The following is a 21498-nucleotide window of genomic DNA, read 5'->3' as shown; positions in this document are numbered from 1 at the left end:
TGGCAGGCATTCTTAAATATCTAATCTTGCCTGGTAAGAGGAGCTCTTTATAATTTAATCTATTTAAAAGGCCCCTAATCATGGCCCCCAAAAACAGCCTTAATAGGTAAAGTAACCATATAAGCTATCATTCAAACTGGAGGCACAGACATTAACCAGGACTGACCCGGGTAAGCCAGCATGATCACCTGACTTCCAGGATCCTTTGCTAGGAGTGAGTATTATTCTCACAGCCAAACAGAAATGGGGTTCCCTTCCCACTGGATACTTGTACATAAAGTGACAGAGGACAATTAAAAGCAGCACATCCCCGGGGTGAAGCAACACTGACTCAGATAAATACCTCCAGGCTGAAGAGCTGCCGAGCAGAGCATTTATTCACCTCCAGTCTTAAGGAGATGTACTCTTCAAAGAATTTCCTGGAAGATGCTACTGAAATATCCATGGTTGCCACATTCACACAACACACTAAAAGAAATGCCTCCCAAGATTTGCACATAGGTGCAAAAAAGAGATTTGGGGTCTGCAAAGGGTTTTAAATCAGTATATCTGCCTTTTTTTCCCCCCTCAGTGTCACTGGAAAGTATAGAAACCACCATCACTTTGACCTGCTCTACATTTTGATCCACAAATCTTGATACTGACCAAGGTAAAAGTGACAGCTAAAGCTTTCCTCACACACATGAAAAATCATAGCGAAAGCCTATCTGCCAGAATATAAATCAGCTTGTCCTCCATTATCTTGGGCATCAAAGAGAACAGAAATCAGTCTGTGTTGAGTTAGGCACTTGTGCATCGTGGCGAACATTCATTCATGAATGAATGAATTCATCTGGAGGTCCAGGCCTCCAGCATCCACGGTTCACATGGCCTGGGTGGGACTCCCAGTAGGGCGACGAGTTTCCTTCAGCCAAGCCAACTGGGCCAGTCAGAGCAGGTGCTGAGACGTTTTGTTCAGCAACTGGACAAGGAGGGTGTATGCTTTTTCTGTTGGTCTTGAATCTGGAATTGTGTAAACCGGCAACTGCTACGTCACTGTAACCCAACAAGGAACAAAAGGGAAGGAAGAAAAAGGTAGAACAAAAGACGAAAAAAATTAATCAGATCCTGAAGTCACTGTTCAACCCTGAGGAAGATGCTCTTGAAATCAGTCTTACCTATGTACCTTTTAGAAAATTGAATCTGTATACATGGGCTATATATATATCCCATATATATGTCTATATTCTATTTAAACTGGGTGTTTGTCAACTTATGAAACAAACACATCCTGTGGCAGTGACTTGCAAACTTTTTCATAGCAAATCATAGTGTGAATTACACTTTATCCAGCAATCCAGAGTGTGCACACATTCTCAGATTCAGGACGGACTCAAAGGTTCATGAAACTACAGAACCTTTATTGACATTAAGATGATGCTGATATTTTCTGTCCTTGTAATACTTAAAAGGAAAATACTGATGTGACCCACTAAACTGATTTCCTGAACTTCGTTTTGTAAAACACTGCTTTATGAGATTAGGTTAAAAATGGATTTCACTGGAAAGAATGAGATTTTTTTAAAACTGACACAGGCTATCGAGGAAAATAGGTTTGGCTCCTAAACCAAACATCTAGCAACAGAAAATTGCTACTTTACAGTTTCTCTCTGACCACACAGGACATGCACTTAACAGAGAAGAAAATGATTGAGATATACAGGAATTACCAAAAAAAAGGTAAGTGGCTTTTAAAGCAAAACAAAAACCACGTCTACAAAGAGAGAGAAGAGAGATATCTAAGGAAATGAATGCCCAAGTGCTGCTGATGAGCTGAGTTACATGATTTATTTATCTATAAGCTGAAGATAATAATTTCAGTGAACCTCAGCAGTCGCTGAGTATTTTAAAATAGTGCCTTCATGATAACATCAGATCTCTAGGGAAGATTTAGGGGGAGGGATGGAGAGAGGGAGAGAGAAAGAGAGAGAAATTCCTTGCAGTGTAATAAGACTGGTGCCTTCATTTAAGTGTGTGATGTGTGTAAAATAACAATGAAGAGCTCCTGAAGTTTCAGACAATTACTGCAGGCTGGACAAGACAGGGGATTTTTTGTGTTTTCTTTTTTTGACAGGATATTTTTAACTGTTTTCCATGTACCTTATTTGTATTGTCAGTTAGCCAAAATTTCCTTTTTGTCTGCTCAAAAGCACGGCAGAGTCTTGATTCAATCTCTGGACTCAAATGGAGAGCTCAGATTCTCAGGCTTGCTAGAAATAGAGGCCAGTCAAGTAAACAGTCCTGAGAAAACGGCATTTCCACTCTGGAGAGGCTGGTGAACTTAACTCCACCCATACTTTTCTAGCTTGTCAGGCTCATGCACAGTTGTCTGCCTATTTGAGAAGCCATTAACTTTCCCGCCACTAACATGCAAATTCAAAACCATTATTCATTCCAAACCAAGTGAAGTTTAAGACAATCACTTGCATGCTCAGAAGAGACTTGAGAACTTTTTCCCAGGGATCATGAAAAATGGACCTCACTATAATAGTAGTTTAGGTGGATTTTCATCATCATAGTGTTCAAGTGCATTACACCTGCATTACTGAATTTATGCAAAGGAAGTGTTTAATTAATACCTGAGGATGTCATGTGGAAATGATAAACCTCTTAAGTTCAAGAAGTTCTTGGAACTGCATAAATTCTTCTGGCCATCTTTTAGAAAACAATAATCAGCACTGTTCAAAAGGTAAGGGTGAATGTGTGTGTGTGTGTGTGTGTGTGTGTGTGTGTCCGCATCCGCGTGCATACACATGAGTGCACGCACATTTACTCTTTATTTCAAATTTTTCAAATACACAAAAGTAAGACTCATAGTCATCAATATACCCATCACCTAGTTTATGACATTTAATTTAGAGACCAAATTATACTCTGAGTGTTTACCTTGGTTCAGTCATTCTTTTAAACGTCATTTGATTTAATCTTATGAATACATTGTTATTGTGTTGTAATTATTTTTGCTTCATCATTATCAATGCCACCACAACACAGTCTTTTTAGAGGTACTGTTATGGTTAAGAGCCTGGCATTTGGAAACAGACCTCATGTAAATAAAAGATTATCAGTGTAACTTATGGCAGGTTACTTAACCTCCGTCTAGGGCTCAGTTGACCACTCCATGGACTGTTTATGATGGCCCCAAACTGCCTCTTGGGATGCCTGTATCCTAGTAAATTCTCTTATGCACCATTCCTAAAGGGTATGTGTGTGTTTGTGCTCAGTCACTAAGACCTGTCCGACTCTTTGTGGCCCCATGGATTGTAGCTGGACAGGTTCCTCTTTCCATGGAATTCTCCAGGCAAGAAACTGGAGTGGGTTGCCATTTCCTCTTCCAGGGGATTTTCCCGACCCAGGGATTGAGCCGGGGTCTCCTGCATTGGCAGGCGAGTGTGTATGGCGGATTAAAGAGCAGTCTGCTGAGGTTAAGTAAGGTGAAGCTGCTTCTCCTCCCCTGCAGAGGTTTAATAAGGAAGCTCCACAGACCCATTCTCTTTATGACAGGAAACAGCATGCCAGGGACTGCGCTAAAATCCTGTACCCAGCCTCCAAATGAGTTGACAAGTTTATAGGCAAACACTAGCTAACCTTGAAGGATCAACAGCCTTTCCCGAAAGACTGAGGCTGTCAGCACTCCAGGGTCGTTCTGCCCCCCATTACCCCCCACCCCCAGGGGCCACCTTCCAGATGCCTCCGTCTGGGTACCAGCAAGCAGACCAAGTCGGTTCGCAAAGTTCAGAGGAGTTGGCTCTGGTATGTTTACAAGTCCTAGCAGATCGCAGGAATGTTCACGATAATTATTACCCCACCCAGGAGAGCCCAGCCCAACCCTCTCACATCTGGAAGGAAGCGGCCACACAAAGGAGAACAAGCGAGATCTCCTCCTGCGGCAGCTTTCTCAGATCCGGGGGAGGTTTAATATAAGCTCTCACCCCTTTTGTGAACAAGACCAGGCACTGCTCGGCAATATCGTTCGGAGCACAGATCATTCAACGCAAAGGATGAGTTCATCCCCTAGCCCAGATAGAATGGAATTTCCCAAAATATCATCTTTGTTTTCCCCTCCCTAGACAAAAGTAAAAAGTGAAATATTCCAGAAAATAGGGAGCGAACAACACGCATACAGCCACTTCAACACAGCAGCGGCTAGGGGCAGACACACCTATTTGAAAAGGGCAGCCAAACCAAACCCTTAGCATCCTCTGCAAACGCAAAGGATTTCCCCCTTCCACTCTTCTCGCTGCTTTTTGAAAGTATCTCTGGGCAGAGGGATCTGGGATTCATCAGCATTTCCCCCCACCTCCCACGAACGCGCGGCAACCAAAGCACATGGTCCCTGGCGGCGCGTTTGCAAACCCCACCATCGCCAACGCCCAGAAACCGCCAAACTTCCTGTCTCCACACCACCAAAGCGACCGAAGCGCCGCCGCGCCAAGTGCCCGAGGGACTCCAGCGGAGGCTGCAGGCAGCCAGGGAGCGGCGGGGCGGGGTTTCCTGCCGGCAGGAGCGCCCGGGACCCGCACCTCCACTGGGGGTCTCCAAACGCGCGCGCTGCGCCCGGGGCGCACGGGAAGCGGCGCCGTGGTGGCGCGTCGCACGGTCGTCCCCCTCCGTGCGCTCCGGGAATCCGGGGCAGTCATCCACCTACCTGCTCTCCCGCTTCCAGCCTCGGGCGCTCGGCGGACTGTCGACCGCTACTTTATTGTCTCGGCTGCTCACCGCGCAGGACCTGGGGACCCGGCTCTGCGCCAGCTCCGCAACTCCGCTCTACGTAGCGCCTACCCGGGCGGCTGCTTTCTTCCTTCTCCTCTCTGCCCAAGCTCCTGCTCAGCACATTAGCCGCGCAGCCAGACGCCCGGACTCGCAGGGCAGCCAGCGCCTGCCGCATCCCCCGACCCGGGGCTGTTAGTCGCCCCCGCCGCCGCTCGCCGCGCGTCCTCGCTTTGATCCACACTTAAAGCTGCGCTCCGGGCCGCCTTCCTCGCGTCCTGTAGTCCTTCCGTCCTGCCTGCCTCCTCCTCGCTGTCAGCCCCGGCTCTGGGCTCCTCTCTCCCCAGCTGCCCCCTCCCGCCGCCTCTCCGGGGGCTGGGGCGGCCGCTGCCAATGAGACACCGCTGAGGCGCTGTTCCGGCCCAGTCACCGTATCGGGAAGGGAAGAAGGGGAGGGGGAAGCGAGAGAAGGGAGGGGGCGCCCTCGGCCCCCGCCGCGCGGCTGTGGGCTGGGCTCGTCTTCCCGACAGAGAAAAGGCGCTGGTGCCAAGGGGCGCGGAGCGGTTGGCGCTGCCAGGAGTGGGGAAAAGGGAGGGGGTCGCCAGCCCGCGCCTATCTTCTCTCCCTCCGACTCTAAAGCGCTGGGAGGGACTTTATTCCGCTTCCCAGGTTTTAAGCATCCCGACTCGACTGCCCTTAGAATAAAGGGAATGAAACACTGGAGGCTGCAGGAGGCGCAGAATCTAGCCAAGGATGGGACTGGGTCCGACTAATGACTTAATTTGAGATGCCAGCAAACTGGTGTTTCGGCTTTTGAAAGAAAGAAATAGAAGGAAAGAAGGAAGGGAGTGTACAGAGAAAGAGAAAAGAAAGAAGAGAGAGAGGATGACACAGAGAGGCAGAGACAGATAAAGAAGAGGGGTGAAAGCAAAAGCCTCCCCAATGCCAGGCAGAACAGTTCTGTGATTCAGGAGTGTTTTATTGTGCTTTCTTTACAGATGAAGAAAGGAGAGAGAGGGGTTAATTCCAAATCGCTAGTATGTGGCAGGACAGGGGTTCCAACTTGATCTGATGCTGAGTGTAGGATAGCAAAGAAGAGAAGAGGAAGAAGGGAGGACCATTGGTGAAGGATCTGTTGAGGTTTTCCTATTGTCTTCAAATGAGTTGGCAAGTAGAACCCCGGAGTACACGGACAGGGCTGAGAAAAAATATTTTCCAAACAGCTTTAAATGTGTGTCCCAGTTCCACACCCACTACTCTATACACTATGAATGAATTCATTTTTAAAACTCAATCCACTTTGAAGAATATTTTGTGACTACTACACAATTATACAGCTCTATATCTTGCTGAATGTTTTGGTTGAATCATCCAGTGTCAATATTTGAAAGAGCCTATTGCTTCTGTTACTCTGGTATTGGCATTTCTCCTCCTCCTCCTCTTGCTTTTCTTCTCCCACTTCTCCTCCTTATTCTAACCACCAGCCTACAAAAAAAAAATAAAAGATGCTAAAGGGGGAGAGAGGGGCTGTCTTGATTTCCCAGGTCCTGGCATAGCTGCTACTGACATGAAATGAAAAGCAAAATCAGTAAAAGCTTGAGATGGAGTGATGTATAATATTGTATCTGTACAGTGTGAGGTTTAATTAAATTTTCCTCAGGTGTCAGATAGGATTGCTTGCTTTTAATTAAATAGAAGATATTAAATGAATAGCTAACATTTATTGAGAGCCTATTACATGACCCCCTGACCTAAGCTAAGGAAGCACTTTATTTGGTATCATGTCATTTCATTCTCCTGAGAGAAAGGGGTTGACCTGGAAGCCTCTTGAGGCCAGGGTTTGTGTTTGCCTAGTTCAGTCCTCAGTACATGGCAACAGACCATTCTCTGTCAGCTGAGTGAAAAGATCTCCATTTTGCAGAGGAGGAACCTGAGGCTCAGGGAAGTTTACTGCTCCACCCAAGAATATGAAACTAGAAAGAGGTCATGCCTACATTTAAACTTGGGTCTGAAGACTCCTTAATCACCATGCAATACTGTCTATTCAAGGAGAACAGCAACAAAGGACCACAGGTAAGGGGGCAATGCAGATGCTTGCTTCGCCCTCATAAATGAGGGCATAATTTCTTGGAGAGGAAGCTGGTACATGTGAAACAGTCACTAGAGAACCACACAGAAAGTGGAGGGCAAAGCAGAGCCATGCAATGCAGGGGAGATGAATAGGGTAAGGCTGAGCACCTAAGAAGTTGCTCGGTGCATATTTGGGGGAAATATTTGGGGATACAGACTTGAATGTGAAAAATGCAACATCAAATATGTCAGTAAGGTTGGTCTGGGTCAGAGCAGTCCAGGAGAATTTTCTGGAAGATGTGGGATGTTTCCTGGGTTTTCTTGGCGCAAAGGGGCTCTGGGCTTGGCAGTGGGAGCTCCAGGGCTCTTCTTTCTGAGTTGCAAGCCCAGCTTTTCTAAATATTCAACCTAAAATAGGGATAATAATAATGCTGACTTTGTAAGTTGTTGTCAGGACTGAATTAGTCAATATACAGAAAGCACTTTAAAATGTTAATTTATTTATTTTTGACTGCACTGGGTCTTAGCTGTTGCATGGGGGCACTTTTTGTAGTTGTGGCAGGCGGGAGCTGCTCTTCACTGTGGTTCACGGGCTTCTCACTGTGGCGGCTCCTCCTATTGTGAAGCGCGGGCTCTAGGCTTGCAGGCTTCAGCAGTTGCGGCACATAGGCCTCGTTACTCTGCGGCACATAGAATCCTCCTGGACCAGGAATCAAACCAGTGTCACTTGCATTTACAGGCAGATTCTTAACCACTGGACCAAGGAAGTCCTAAAAAGCAGTTTTAGTAGTGCCAAATTATGGTAAGGGCTTCCCTGCTGGTTCAATAGTAAAGAATCGCCGGCAGTGCAGGAGACTCAGGAGAAGCAGGTTCAATCCCTGAGTCAGGAAGATCCTCTGGAGAAGGAAATCACAGTTCACTCCAGTATTCTTGCCTCAGGACTATACTGGTGGCTCAGAAGGTAAAGAATCCTTCTGCAATGCGGGAGACCTGGGTTCGATCCCTGGGTTGGGAAGATCCCCTGGAGGAGGGCATGGCAACCTACTCTACTATTCTTGCCTGGAGAATCCCCATTGGCAGAGGAGCCCGGAGGGCTATAGTCCATGGGGTCGCAAGAATTGGACATGATTTAGCAACTAAACTACCATCACCACCCCACGGTAAATGCTTAATAAATATTAGCTCATATTATTAAAGTGGATATTATTATAATAAAGTAGAGCCAAAAATAAAATTTTAAAGTGCTTTCTGTATATTAACTAATTCAGTCCTGACAACAACTTACATATTATTAAAGAAAGTATTAAAGTGACTTTCTTTCCAACTTAGTCTTCTGATAAACCAATATTTATAAACTACCAGGAGCCTGGTGGGCTACAGTCGATGGGATCGCAAAGAGCTGGACGCTACTGAGTGACTAACACTTTCATTTTCACTTTCAAAAACAGCTAAATAAAAGACACAATACAATAGAACGAAGAAATCATTTTAAATTTATTCTTACCCTAGTACAGAATTATCAACTTGGGCTGCAAATTAGAGGGGATGGTTTTGTTTTTGTTTTTAATACTCAACACAATCACAGTAGAATATCTGAAAGTGGAGTTAGGCTCCATAGGTGCAATTAGTTACAGTCACAGTTGAGAACTACTGTGAAGTTGGTATGCCTAGGAACTCCCTATAGAACTTGATCAAACTTAGACTCCTGGACCTCAGCTCCAAAAGGCTCATGGAGGGACTTACCTGGTAGTCTAGTGCTTAAGAATCTGCCTAGTAATGCAAGGGCACAGGTTAAATCCCTAGTTGGGGAACTAATATCCCACATGCCAAGGGGCAACTAAGCCCGTGTACCACACTACTGAGCCTGTTCTACAGAGTCTGTGAGCCGCAGCTACTGAAGTCCTTATGCTTAAGCCCACACTCTGCCACAGGGAGAAGCCATACATCCCAACAATGAGTAGCCTCCACTTGCTGCAACTACAGAAAGCCTGTGCACCAATGAAGACCCAGCGCAGCCAAAAATAAATAAATACATCTTTTTTTTAAGAAGAAGATTTGTGGACCAGAAATTTGTATTTTTAACAAGGTTTTTTGTTATTCTCATTGAATGAGAAACACTGCTTCGCCCCCCTACACCATTTGTCTCCCACTCAGCATCACAGGTTCACAGATGTTTTTCCACCCTAATTTAACAAACTTTTGTTATGAATCCAGCTCTCTGTTTGAATTTATATTTAATTAAATGAACATTTATACTAATTTCACATAAATCACTGGAACTGGGGTATAAAGATGAGTAAAACCCTTTTCTCTAGCAAGGAATTTAACAATTTGGAAGAAAAGATGCAAACGTGAATAGCTGTACTAATAAGGCTTCGGTGTTTTGAGTGCTTACCATGAGCAAGGCCCTGTAACAAGAGCTTTTTTTCTAGGCAAGGTGAAAAGTAATATACATAAAATAGAAATTGAAAGGATGCATTTGAGTGAGAAAAACCAGAAATGGCTTCCTGAAGAAGGGAGCACTTCCAAGCTGCTTTCCTGAGAGAAACTGTTCCAGTTATGCGAGAGCATGTTCAGTGACTGAACAGAAAAGCAGAGAAGCCCCAGAGACTGTAAGTGTGAAGAATCAACCCGAGAACTTCTCAAAAGTGACAAACTCAAGGTCCCAGTAAGTAACAAAAAAGTGAACTAGACAGGTGTGAAGCGCTGGGGAATGGTGAGACTGTGGCAAACTAGAGAACGCATTCTCCCCTTCTAAAGGACGCAGCCACTGTCGTTCTTAGCACACTGCTGCCATGTGGGAATGTTGGCCTCACTGATCAGGTGTTTTGATTTTTCAACCAAAGCTGGAAATTTGGATTTTGACATGAAATCTCCCAGTGTTTAAAAATTCTTGACACCAATCAAAAATTTCAAAATATTCTGTACATAAAATGAAAGATGTCTTCAGGCTAAATCCATTTATGGACCACCCACTTATGATATATATTGTGGGTTTGGCTGGAAGAAACACACCCAGAGAAAAAACAAATAACAACTCCTATACTTTTGGGATGACTCAGTTCAGTTCAGTCGCTCAGTCATGTCCGACTCTCTGCGACCCCATGAACTGCAGCATGCCAGGCTTCCCTGTCCATCACCAACTCCCAGAGTTTACCCAAACTCGTGTCCATTGAGTCGGTGATGCCATCCATCCATCTCATCCTCTGTCGTCCCCTTCTCCTGACTAGTGAATATTTAATGCTGGTTTGGGCACTATGTAGAAACATGGCAACAATCAAGCTAAAACAAATGGGTCTTGACTTTCAGAATCTCAAAATTTAGTTGATGAGACAAGACAAATGCACATGAACAAAATGACAGCAATAAGCAACAAGAGCAAGCAATTCTGCCCTGATAGCTTTTCCAGTGAAAATGAGGGCCTCACCTATTGCTCTGTGCATAACAGAATGTTGAAGGTTGAGCTTTTTGGAGCAAGACTGTGCTAGAAATTCCCTGGACTCCCACTTTCAAGCCCTTTATCTCTGTTCTGTGCAGTATAAAGGAATGTGTTTTGGTATGTGTATCATGAGGTTCCGCCTCTGAATTAATGAGAGTGTGCTTCATAAATATTTTATTTCCAAAATAAATAGGTTTATGTATGCATGTATTTGTTTGTGCTAGAGGTAGATATACACTTACTGGATGAGTTTTTGACAATGAAAAAAAATACACTCTCCCTGTAGTATTCAATCCTCTTAGCTTCAGCAACGTTGTGCTTTCCAAAGATCTCCTGCTGAAAACCCAGATGTGGGAAAAGAACATATATACTGCTTGCATATTTTGTGGCTAAAAGCGGGTGAATGGGCAAATGTTTCTTAATTTATAATAAGAAAAACACATGCTCATGTGTGTTAAGCACATTATGGATGTGGTCCCTCTTAGTTATTAATAGTAACCCTATGTAAGTCAGCATCTTGTTCTCTCCTTACACAGGGAAACCGAGGCCCAGAGAGGTGAAAGAATTTGCTAAAAATTACACAGCCGGTAATGTGTATCTGCTAAGTTGCTTCATTCATGTCCAGTTCTCTGCGACCCCATGGACTGTGTCCACCAGGCTCCTCTATCTGTTGGGTTCTCCAGTCAAGCATACTGGTGTGGGTTGCCATGCCCTCCTCCAGGAGATCTTCCTGACCCAGGGATTGAACTCATGTTTCTTATGTCTCCTGCATTGGCAGATGGGTTCTTTACCACTAACACCACCTAGGAAGCCCACACAGCTGGTAAGTCAGGTGTTAAGGTCTGATCCCAGGTCTTTCTGAGAGTGGGAATGGAGGTCTTCCCCACCATGACGTGAGATCTCAACTTTTTTTGATGATTTTGTTATTAATGTAATGACTTGGATAGATAGGACTACTTTCTAGATTCACCATAGGGATTTTAAAAAATTACATCTCAGAAATGTTATCCATATAAAAAACCACACTTATATAGCTAGTCTGTTGTTCAAGGTCAATTACCAAGAATCCCATTAATGAGAATAACAGCCATCTCTTGATACACTCTAAGTTACTTCACCCCTTCTGAAAAGGTACCGTGTATCATGCATTTTTGTGTAAGCCTGGACACACTCTGTCCCTGAAGGTACTTAACACACACGTAAATAACAAAAGGATGACCCGTTACTTCATGCCTCTGTGGGGAGAGTTTATTGTAACTGATGCCTCATCTTTCCATTTAACCTCAAGGCCTTTGCACATGCACTGAGATGAAATGAAAGCCTCTCCTTTCACTAACCTAAGGCTGCTGTGTTTTTATAGTCAAATGGGGCACAAACATATGAAGTTATTATGTACAATCTTTGCATACATCACAATGTAAATCAACATAAATAAGTACTTTGTTTTAAGTGTGCTAATGATGATGTCCTGAAACTAAAAAATTAGAAAACTTAAATGGTTATATCTAAACACAAGCTAGTATTAGGGTAAATCATAGGAAATTGCCTTGTTGTGGTTAAAGGTCAAGTATCAGCAAATTCATAGAGTTCAACCTATGAAGCTGTTGCTGATAATTAGTTTTGAATGTGAACTTGTGTTGTTAGGCTATCTGCCCTCGCTTTCAGATTACAGAAGTGATACGCTTGAATGGGAACCTCACAATGATGTACACATAATTATCTTTTTTTAAAAAGATTTTTTGATGTGAACCATTTTTACAGTTTTTATTGAATTCGTTACAGTATTACTTCTGTTTTGTTTTTTGGTTCTTTAGCTGCAAAGCATGTGGGATGTCAGCTCTCAGGCCAGGGATCAACCCCACACCTCCTGCACTGGAAGGCAAAGTCTTAACTAGTGGACCACCAGTTAAGTCCTCATAACTATAATCTCCTTTGAGGGTACATCACTAAGCCCTTTTTACATGTGAAAATGCTTTTTAATCATTTTATTTTGTCATTTCACTGGCTGAGACACCGTGGAGAAAGGCCAGCCCTGCAGTCCAGCTCTTTAGTGAATAGCGTGAGCACTGGGGTCCAGGGAAATCTTAAATCACATTGTTCAGAGACTATCATCTTTCCTGCCAAAGGCCAAGGACGGTCCTTGGGAAATAAAACAAATGTCCTTTAGCAATTCTGTGACAATGTTACTTAATCACAAAGATCCCAATCTTGTTGGAGTAGATCATTTAGTAATGACTTTGGAAATAACTCACTTTCACTGAAGAGGTTGCAAACTGGCATGTATTTTGGCCTGTCTGGTGTTTTCTGAATTGCTCATGGTTAAAACTTGAATATGTTAACAGAAACCTCTGGACGCATATATGTGGATGTACTTAAGTGTCTTTGGGAAAGATTTAAAGTCCAAGCTATTTAACTTGATGTTGTTCTGTTATTTCTGAAAGGAGATTTTAAAAATGTTAATCTAGATATGCTAATTTTCTATAAACAGGCCACTCTTTAATCATTAGACTTGCTTTTCATGCTTCTAGGATTATTTCATCAAAAATTCATGATTTCCTTTAAAAATAAATAGAACAGGGAAACAAAATTTCCATTAGCTCGACATGTTTTTCCTCCACACTCCAGAAATGACTGTGCCGTGCTGTGCTTTGCTTAGTCGCCCAAACATGTCAGACTCTCTGTGACCCCAAGGGCTGTAGCCCACCAGGCTCCTCTGTCCATGGGGATTCTCCAAGCAAGCATACTGGAGTGGCTTGCCATGCCCTCCTCCAGGGGATTGTCCCAACCCAAGGAATGAACCCAGGTCTCCAGCATAGCAGGTAGATTCTTTACACTCTGAGCCACCAGGGAAGCCAAAAATTACTAGAAGGGCTCTTTCAATTTGGTGGTGATATTGTTTCAGCTTTCCATATGTCTGGTTCAGTTGGAGGATCCTGTTGTCATGCTGCAATCCCTTTTTAGGGTCAAGAAATGATTAGATTCGGAAGAATTTAGAGAACTTTTGGTCCATAGGTTACAAATTCAAAGCTTTGAAGGGCCAGGCAAGAACACAAATAAGTACATTGGGTCAAGTGTGTGACAATAGGGAAGAGTGGAGACTGTGGCAAATTGGAAAGCACATACCCTGTCCACAAAGATCTCCACTGCTCAGTAACCATCCATGGTTGAGAAACAGTGTTGCCCGATTTGCTTTTCGAGAGAACCCAGAATTCTGGATGCTTATTAAAATCTCTCAATTACCAAATGTTGACAACTAGTTTGAAACCATTTTAAGCACTTGGCCAAACAAAAACATATTTGCAGGCTTGAAACAACTCAAGGGCCTCCAGTTTGTGACTATTGATCTAATCCAACCCCCTCATTTTGCAGATCAGGAAACTGAGGCTCAGAGAGTGAGGGTGACTTGCCCAGGGGCATGTGGCTATTTACTGTGGAACAGGAAGGGAAATCTTGGCTGCTTGGCTTTTAACCTGGGGCTGTTCCGTTATAAACATCCGCTTCTATTTTCTTGCTAAGATTTATATGATGTTCCTAATTATGTGATTTCAAATGTTGTACACTGTTTAAAAAAACATGATGATGATGATATTCACTGGCTTTGGAGCATATAATTTGCAATAAATGGCTTTTATTCACATGGTCACATAACCTAAATTGGTTCTAACATTTGTAAGACCAGTATGAATCTACTTCCATTCATGTATCCAGAAAACTTTCTGCCTCTCTCCTCCCCTACATGCTTCCTACCTTCATCTCTTTACTGAATCTGCCCAAATACAGAGAAAAACTAAAACAGTTTAGAGGATCCACATTGACTTCTTTACCATGAATAAGAACTAGGTGGGCAGAAAAAGAAAAATACACTTGTGAATCAATGACTGTAAAAATGAAGCCATGCATGCAAGGCATTTCAGGGCAGTTTGCTTGTTTTGCCAAAGCAAACATAATACACAGTAAACTTGTGAGGAACCCAGTATACTTTAAAGGAGTGGGATAATGTCTTTTAGAGTTTCAGTAACTGAAAATCTCCATTATATATCTGAGATTTTTTTTCCACTTTCAGAAAAAAATTTAAAATACTGAATAATTCAGTTTAAAATACAGAATATAACATACATCCTTGCAGCTACCCGTCAGGATTGGACGCTTTAGCATTTTTTTTTTTTTTTTGTCCATTGTCCTAAAGTGATCCAAGTTGATGGATATGGATTTAGTTCTGGTGGCTCAATGTGATAAGCAGGCTTCCTCAGTGGCTCAGTGGTAAAGAATCCGCCTGCAATGCAGAAGACTTGGGTTCAATCCCTGGGTCAGGAATATCCCCTGGAGAAGGAAATGGCAACCCACTCTAGTATTCTTGCCTGGGAAATCTCGTGGACAGAGGAGCCTGGTGGGCTATAATCCATGAGGTCACAAAAGAGTCAGACACATCCTAGCAACTAAACAATGACAATGTGATGAGCTGTGCTGAAGGGAAGGATGGATTTAATCAAGCTTGAAGACACTTCCTTTAATGAGCAATCCGTGCAAAACGGAGGCAAGAGTTCATGAAAGGCAAGAAACACTGACAGCTTCTCAGAGAAGGATGTTCTTGTCTTGGCAATGTTACAAATTATTTTATGACCCTGGGCTAGTCATTTAACTTTCCTGAGCTTTCCATCCTTTCTTTGTAAAACAGGATAGTTGGGTACCACTCAGTCTAAAATTCAACAGCATCCTTGACGTTTGCATCCTTGGGTAACTATCCAGATTGGGGTAGGGAACTTTGGAAGCTGCTGCTATTTTGGGGGAAAATAAACACAGAGAAAGTACTCTGCTAAATATTACATGTTGTCAAATGCAAACTTCCTATTAGAAAACATAGCCTCTGGCTGTATTTGCCACATTATTTCTTTTTAAATGATCTTGTCAATTGCCTTCCTCATTATAAAGCCATCTTGTAGACCCTATTAACAGAAATTGCAGGCTGTTTATCTCTCTTATAAATTTCATCTTCAGGATGGGGGACTACATTTATTTATAGCCAATGACATTTTAAGAGCTCTTTCTCTTAGCCACAGAACAGACCACTCAAACAATGGGATCTTGGATAAACTGTCTTGAATATAGTAATATCAGTTCAACTAACAATTTATGCTTGATTTTTACTATTCCAGGGATGATGTGGGCACCAGTCTATTTGTCCCCATATGGACACCAGAAATAGGTATCATTAAACCAACTTCTTAGCCATTAAATAGCTCTGGCTTTCAGTTTCTTAACCTTATGGTCAGGGATTCAAAATGGCCATAAAGGAAATTTGGTATTGAATATTCTCAAACCCTTCCCTATAGTAACTTTGTGCATGTTTCTATCCCTGCCTGGAATTTATTTCCCCCAGGGTTTTGCTTGACTGGCTCCTTCTCATTACTCAGGTATCAGTACAAAGGTCACATTTTCAGAGACTATTTCCCTGTCCACTCTAGCTAAAGTAGATTCTGCACTTTGCAGTTGTTCACCTGTTTATTAACTATCTTCTCTTACTACAAGGAAAATTCCATAAGCATAGGACTTATTTTGACCTCTTTGTTGCTGTATCATTAGCATCTAGAAGAGAAATGGCATATAGCAGGCATTCATTAAGTACTTCTTCCTTTTTTAAGATCATGCTTTTGGTGTAAAATTTAGAATCTCTTTGTCCAACGCCAGGTCATGAAGATTTGACTCCGTGTTTTCTTTTAAATGTTTTATGCTTTTCCACTTAACATTGAGAGGTATGGAACATTTTCAGTTAGTAATTGTATAAAGTATAAGGTTTGGGTAAGATTCTTTTTTTTTTTTTTTTTAACATATGGATGTCTAATCATTCCCAAGCCACTTGTTGAGAAAGCTAACAGTTCTCAGTTGAATCGCCTAAGTCCTTTGTAAAAACTCCATGGGTCATTTTTGAATATTTTTGGACTCTCCATTTGGTACTATTGCTCTATGTATGTATCACTTAGTCAATACCACATTCTCTTGATTACTATGTGCAGGCATGCTAAGTCACTTCAGTTGTGTCCGGACTCTGAGCGACTCTATGGACTGTAGCCTGCCAGGCTTCTCTGTCCATGGGATTCTCTAGGCAAGGATACTGGAGTGGGTTGCTATGCCTTCCTCCAGGGAGTCTTCTCAACCCAGGGATCGAAACCATGTCTCTTATGTCTCCTGCATTGGCAGGTGGGTTCTTTACCACTAGTGCCACCTGGAAAACCCAGTATAGCTTGATGGTAAATCTTATTTTAAAAAATATTTATTTATTTTTATTTTTGACTGTGCTGGGACTGAGTTGCAACACGCAGGCTCCTTATTGTGGCACTTGGGCTTCTCTCTAGTTGGAGCATGTGGGCTCCAGAGTACATGACCTTTGTAGTTGTGACCACAGGCTTGGATGCCCTGCAACATGTGGGATCTTAGTTCCCCCACCAGGGATTAAACCAGCATCCCCTGCATTGGAAAGTGTTTTCTCAACTATTGGACCACCAAGAAAGTCCTCCACATAGTAAATCTTAATATCAGGTAGTTCCTCCAACTTTGTCTTACTTTTTAAAGCCTGAATACTTCTTGAATGAATGAATAAGTGAATGATGAGTGAATTAAATGCTTTTCCCTCTTTCTTTGCATTGTTAAATTCTATTAATCATTGGGGTCTTAGCTTAGATACCATAGCCTTGGGAAAATCTCTCTAGGTGATCCAGGCTGTATCATGTTCCCATCATCGATTATATGCTGTGGATAATATCATGAATCTCTCTCCTCTTGGTAGCCTCTTGGTTTTTATTCAGAGGTGACTGTGCCCTACAGAGGCCATTTGGCAATGTCTGGAGACATGTATGGTGGTCACAGATGAAGAGGGGGGACATGAAGTTCCCTTAGCATGTGGAAGCCACAGATGCTAGTATTCACCCTGAAGTGCACAGGTCAGCCCCTCAACAAGGAATTATTCAGCCCCAAATGCCAACAGTACTGAGACTGAAAACCCGTGCGCTAAGCAGATCGGTGGTTTTACATTTGTGTAATTGTTTGCTTAATGTCTGTCTCCCCAACTAGGCTATAAAACAATGACTAGAACTTGAGATTTAAAACCAATGAAACCTTATCTGTCCATTTTACAATTAGGACCACCAGGCAGCTGACTTAACTGTTGACTTTGCCAGGCTCTAGATGGAGTTGATGATGATTTATATTTAAAACAAGCCAACCATTAGTTTGGTAGGAACAAAGCAGAGTAGATATTTAATTGTTCAACCATGCATAACAGAACCTGAGAAGCAAATCCCAAAATACAAAGTGCCAAACACTGGAGAGCATTCGAGTATTAATATGTAAAATGGTCAGCACCAGAAACACATGAAAGAATTTTGCTGTGGCCTTATTATAAGTAAGATATGCCAGGTCTATGGGTTTGGGCATTGATGGGGGAATAAGTCACCTGACTCCAAAAGGACCTGAGGTATAATATCTATTAAAACAAAATCTTCTCCATTTGAGGGAGGGAAACCTAGGCATCACCCCCATTTGAGAAAACAATAGAGTTCAACAAAGTAGGAGAATGAGTGCTCCCATTCACTTCTGATGAAGAAAAGACAGAGAGAAAGGTTGTATAGTTGTCAAAAGACAGACTTGCTAAAAACTGGAGATTTTTGCTGATGATACCTCTCTCATGGCAGAAAGTGAACAGGAACTAAAGAGCCGCTAGATGAGTGTGAAAGAGAGAGTGAAAAAACTGACTTAAAACTCAACATTCAAAAAACTAAGATCATGGCATCCAATCCCATCACTTCATGGCAAATAGATGGGGAACAAGTGGAAACAGTGGCAGATTTTATTTTCTTGGGCTCCAAAATCACTGTGGACGGTGATGGCAGACACAAAATTAAAAGACACTTGCTCCTTGGAAGAAGCCATGAACCATGAAAGTGAAAATTGCTCAGTTGTGTCCGACTCTTAGTGACCCCATGGACTGTAGTCCATAGAATTCTCCAGGCCAGAATACTGGAGTGGGTAGCCTTTCCCTTCTCCAGAGGATCTTCCCAACCCAGGGATTGAACCCAGGTCTCCCACATTGCAGGTGGATTCTTTACCAGCTGAACCCAAGCTATGACAAACCTAGATAGCATATTGAAAAGCAGAGACATCACTTTACCAAGGAAGTCCATTTAGTAAAACCTATGGTTTTTCCAGTAGTCATGTATGGATGTGAAGCTGGACCATAAAGAAGGCTGAGCACTAAAGAATTGATGCTTTGAATTACGGTGATGCAGAAGACTTCTTGAGTCTCTTGGACAGGAAGGAGATCAAACTAGTCCATCCTAAAGGAAATCAGTCCTGAATACTCTTTGGATGGACTGATGCTGAAGCTGAAGCCCCAGTACTTTGATCACCAGATGGGACATCAGCATCAGTCCTCCTACCTCCTCTTTAACTAATTTTTGATGAATGATTACAATGATGATAAGTTATTCATCAGGTCATTAAAGAAATCAAAATAAGGAAAGTTCATGTGTCCTCAGATTATTTTCTAAAAATTTTAATAAGAATCTGAGATATCCAAGGATTCAATGTTGGATTCTACAGTTTTCACTAAAAGATTCTATCTAAGTTGACAGAAGCCTGATATGGCACAGACTGCTTGACAGACAATGTACTTTACTCAGATATATACATCACCAAGAGACTGGAAATGTACACTTTGCATTGGATTTAAAACAAAAAAAGATTTTGCATAATCCTCATTGCCTTTAAAGTTATCCACAAAGCCCTCTTTACTGGCTTACTTTAAGGATTTAAAAGACTTACAATTTCTGTCCTTCTCCACAACTGCAATACTTTTAAGTGAGAGACTGTTAGGAAACAGATGGTAAAACAATCTTTGTTTATTTTCTTCTTATTTTTGATTTTAATCTTTTCAAGTTTCTGAGAACTCAAAACAGATGTTTGTGACCTGCTTTCTTTTTTTAAAGGCAGTCAAGAGAAGCTGACCCAAAAGTGTTAGGAAGAAAGCTGTTTAGTCAGTTGTTAGATTTGATCCACAAAGTTCCCAGCTAATCTTTTAATCGTTCGGGACAAATCATGGCACACATTTTAAAACAGTCTTCTTTACTATGTGAATCTCTTAAACTAAAGAACGCTATGTAAGAGCAATCTGTGCTGGTCATGAAGTAGATCTCATCTATTCACTTTGGTGCCAGTTTATAGAGAAGCTTCTACTGATAATCTCCAGAATTCAGATGATATCTTTCATCCTTTACAGTTGCAGTTAATGGACCAGAAATAATAGTTTTCTTTTTTGACACCCACTCTAAAAACCCCTGAACCTCAAATCTCTGCCTGTAATTTCCATGGAATACCTATGTATGGTAAATGATTTTCACCCAGGGACAATTTTCTCCTCAGAGAACATTTGACAATGCCTAGAGATATTTTTGATTGTCACAACTGGCTGAGATGGTGTTGGAGGTGGAGGCCAAGGATGCTGCTAAATATCCTATAATGCATAGGACGATCCTTACAACAGATAATTATCCGACCCAAAATGCCAATACTGCCAAGGTTGAGACAGCCTGATCTATTTTAGTAGAGTATTTTTAAAAACTAAATTAGCCTTCACTTTCTTATCTTTCATGCAGGTTAAAATATTAATGGGGAAATCAATGATTTCCTCAATTAAGACCTCCTACATAAAGACTCCATTACTGACCTTTCAAAGTAACTTCTCTATTTTGGTACCTGGGAAAACCATGTCATTACAGCTAGTGAAAGTTCCACCGGAAGAGTCATCCAAGAAAATCTGGAGTTGGCACCTTATCTGGGACTTCAGAGGAAAGGCTATTGATTTTTTCGAGTCCTTTTATTTATTATTTTTAAATTTTTTATTGGGCTACACACTGTTGTGGTGAGTTTTGATTTTAAAAATGCTGAAACAAGGCCTAGCTCAAATGGCATCACTGAGGGTCCGTATTTTTAGAACTGCACTGCTGATAAAGATGTGGGTCAAAGGGAATCAAGCACAAGTCAACCTACTTTCTGGCGTTACCCGAATAATAAGGTTCTGTCTATAGAAAGCACTCAATAAATGCTCATTGGCCAATTCTTATTAGACTGGATTCTCCCAGAAGCAGACCCTGAGCCAAGAATTGGGTTTTCCAACTGATGAGGGAGTAGGGTAAGGGGGGACAGGAAGAAAGATAAGGCAGGTAAGGATGTGATCTCGGGTCCAGTCCCAGCTCAGTGTGACCCTGCAGGGAGCTCTAGAGCAGAAACCACCCCCTTACACCTTATCTCACCTGGAGGAAAAAGACCTGGGTTTTATATTTCAACATCAGTCAGCCCTTGGCTTCTCTGGATGCAAGGAGGAAACTCCCAGGCACTTTAGCTTTCCATCCAGGACAGGGGCTGAAGTTCTCAAAGGCAATCCTCTGAAGCTGGTCCCTTGTGGGAAGAGTTCAGAGTCAAGCAGTGGAGCTGATGATAACAGGAGTCTTTGGGGATCAGTGGCTTCTGCTGCTTCATGGTCTTGATGTGTGACAGTGCATGCAGGTTGCAGAATTTGAAACCTTCTTTCATTTAATCAGACATTCATCCAATGAATATTTTTTTTAAAATTTCAACTGTGTGCTATGAACTGTCCTATGAGCTGGAGATAAATATGAAGTGGGTACAGCAAATAGGCAACTATTTACATGGTGCAGAGTAGGGGCTGAAATCATCATCTTGGTAGACATGATCCTGGAGGAAGTAAAAGTGAGTTTGAAAGATATGGAGGAGTTAGCCTGGTGAGAATGTCTTGAGTTCGAGATAGAGGAGCAGAGTCATGGAGATGCTTCTAGGCACACCAATTCTGGTGGATGACATCCTGAATGACACTTTTGGAGCTAAAAATAGTTCCCCAAATAGAATAGGAAGAAAATAGAAACATGTTTAAACTGTGTTGAAATTGTGATTCTTTAAGCAAATACTCATAGTCTTGTTTCTTCCTGAAGCCAGAAGCATCACTGCAATATTTTCTAGGGACATCATCTTTTGAGGAAGACTTAGTACTTTTCTCAGCATGTGTACCCATGAGGACCAGGAGGCTCTGAGAATTGTTGGGTGGGAGGGCTGGAACCAGCTGGGGCACCATGGGTTTTCATTATCAGTGAGGAAGAATGCCAAAGATGAGAAGTCTTAGAGAGGCAGAAATAAATTTTGTTTTGTTTATTTTCTAAGATAAAGAGCAATTTTTA

The 21498-nt window shown here is 42.3% G+C and overlaps 1 protein-coding gene across 1 annotated transcript in view; it reads right to left on the bottom strand.

Moving 5' to 3' along the window:
* Nucleotides 1–5054, bottom strand: part of FRMD4B (FERM domain containing 4B) — a 356738-nt gene extending 351684 nt beyond the window's left edge. Inside the window, exon 1 of the mRNA XM_043886552.1 lies at nucleotides 4688–5054. The gene's annotated coding sequence lies outside the window, so the exon portion shown is untranslated. The remainder of the gene's footprint in view (nucleotides 1–4687) is intronic.
* Between the last annotated feature and the right edge of the window lie 16444 nt (nucleotides 5055–21498).

This window comes from Cervus elaphus, chromosome 24 (genome assembly GCF_910594005.1).
Source record: "Cervus elaphus chromosome 24, mCerEla1.1, whole genome shotgun sequence".
In the NCBI taxonomy this organism is placed as follows: Eukaryota; Metazoa; Chordata; class Mammalia; order Artiodactyla; family Cervidae; genus Cervus; species Cervus elaphus.
Note: the sequence above shows the minus strand (reverse complement) of the source record. Positions and strands in the feature narration are given on the sequence as shown.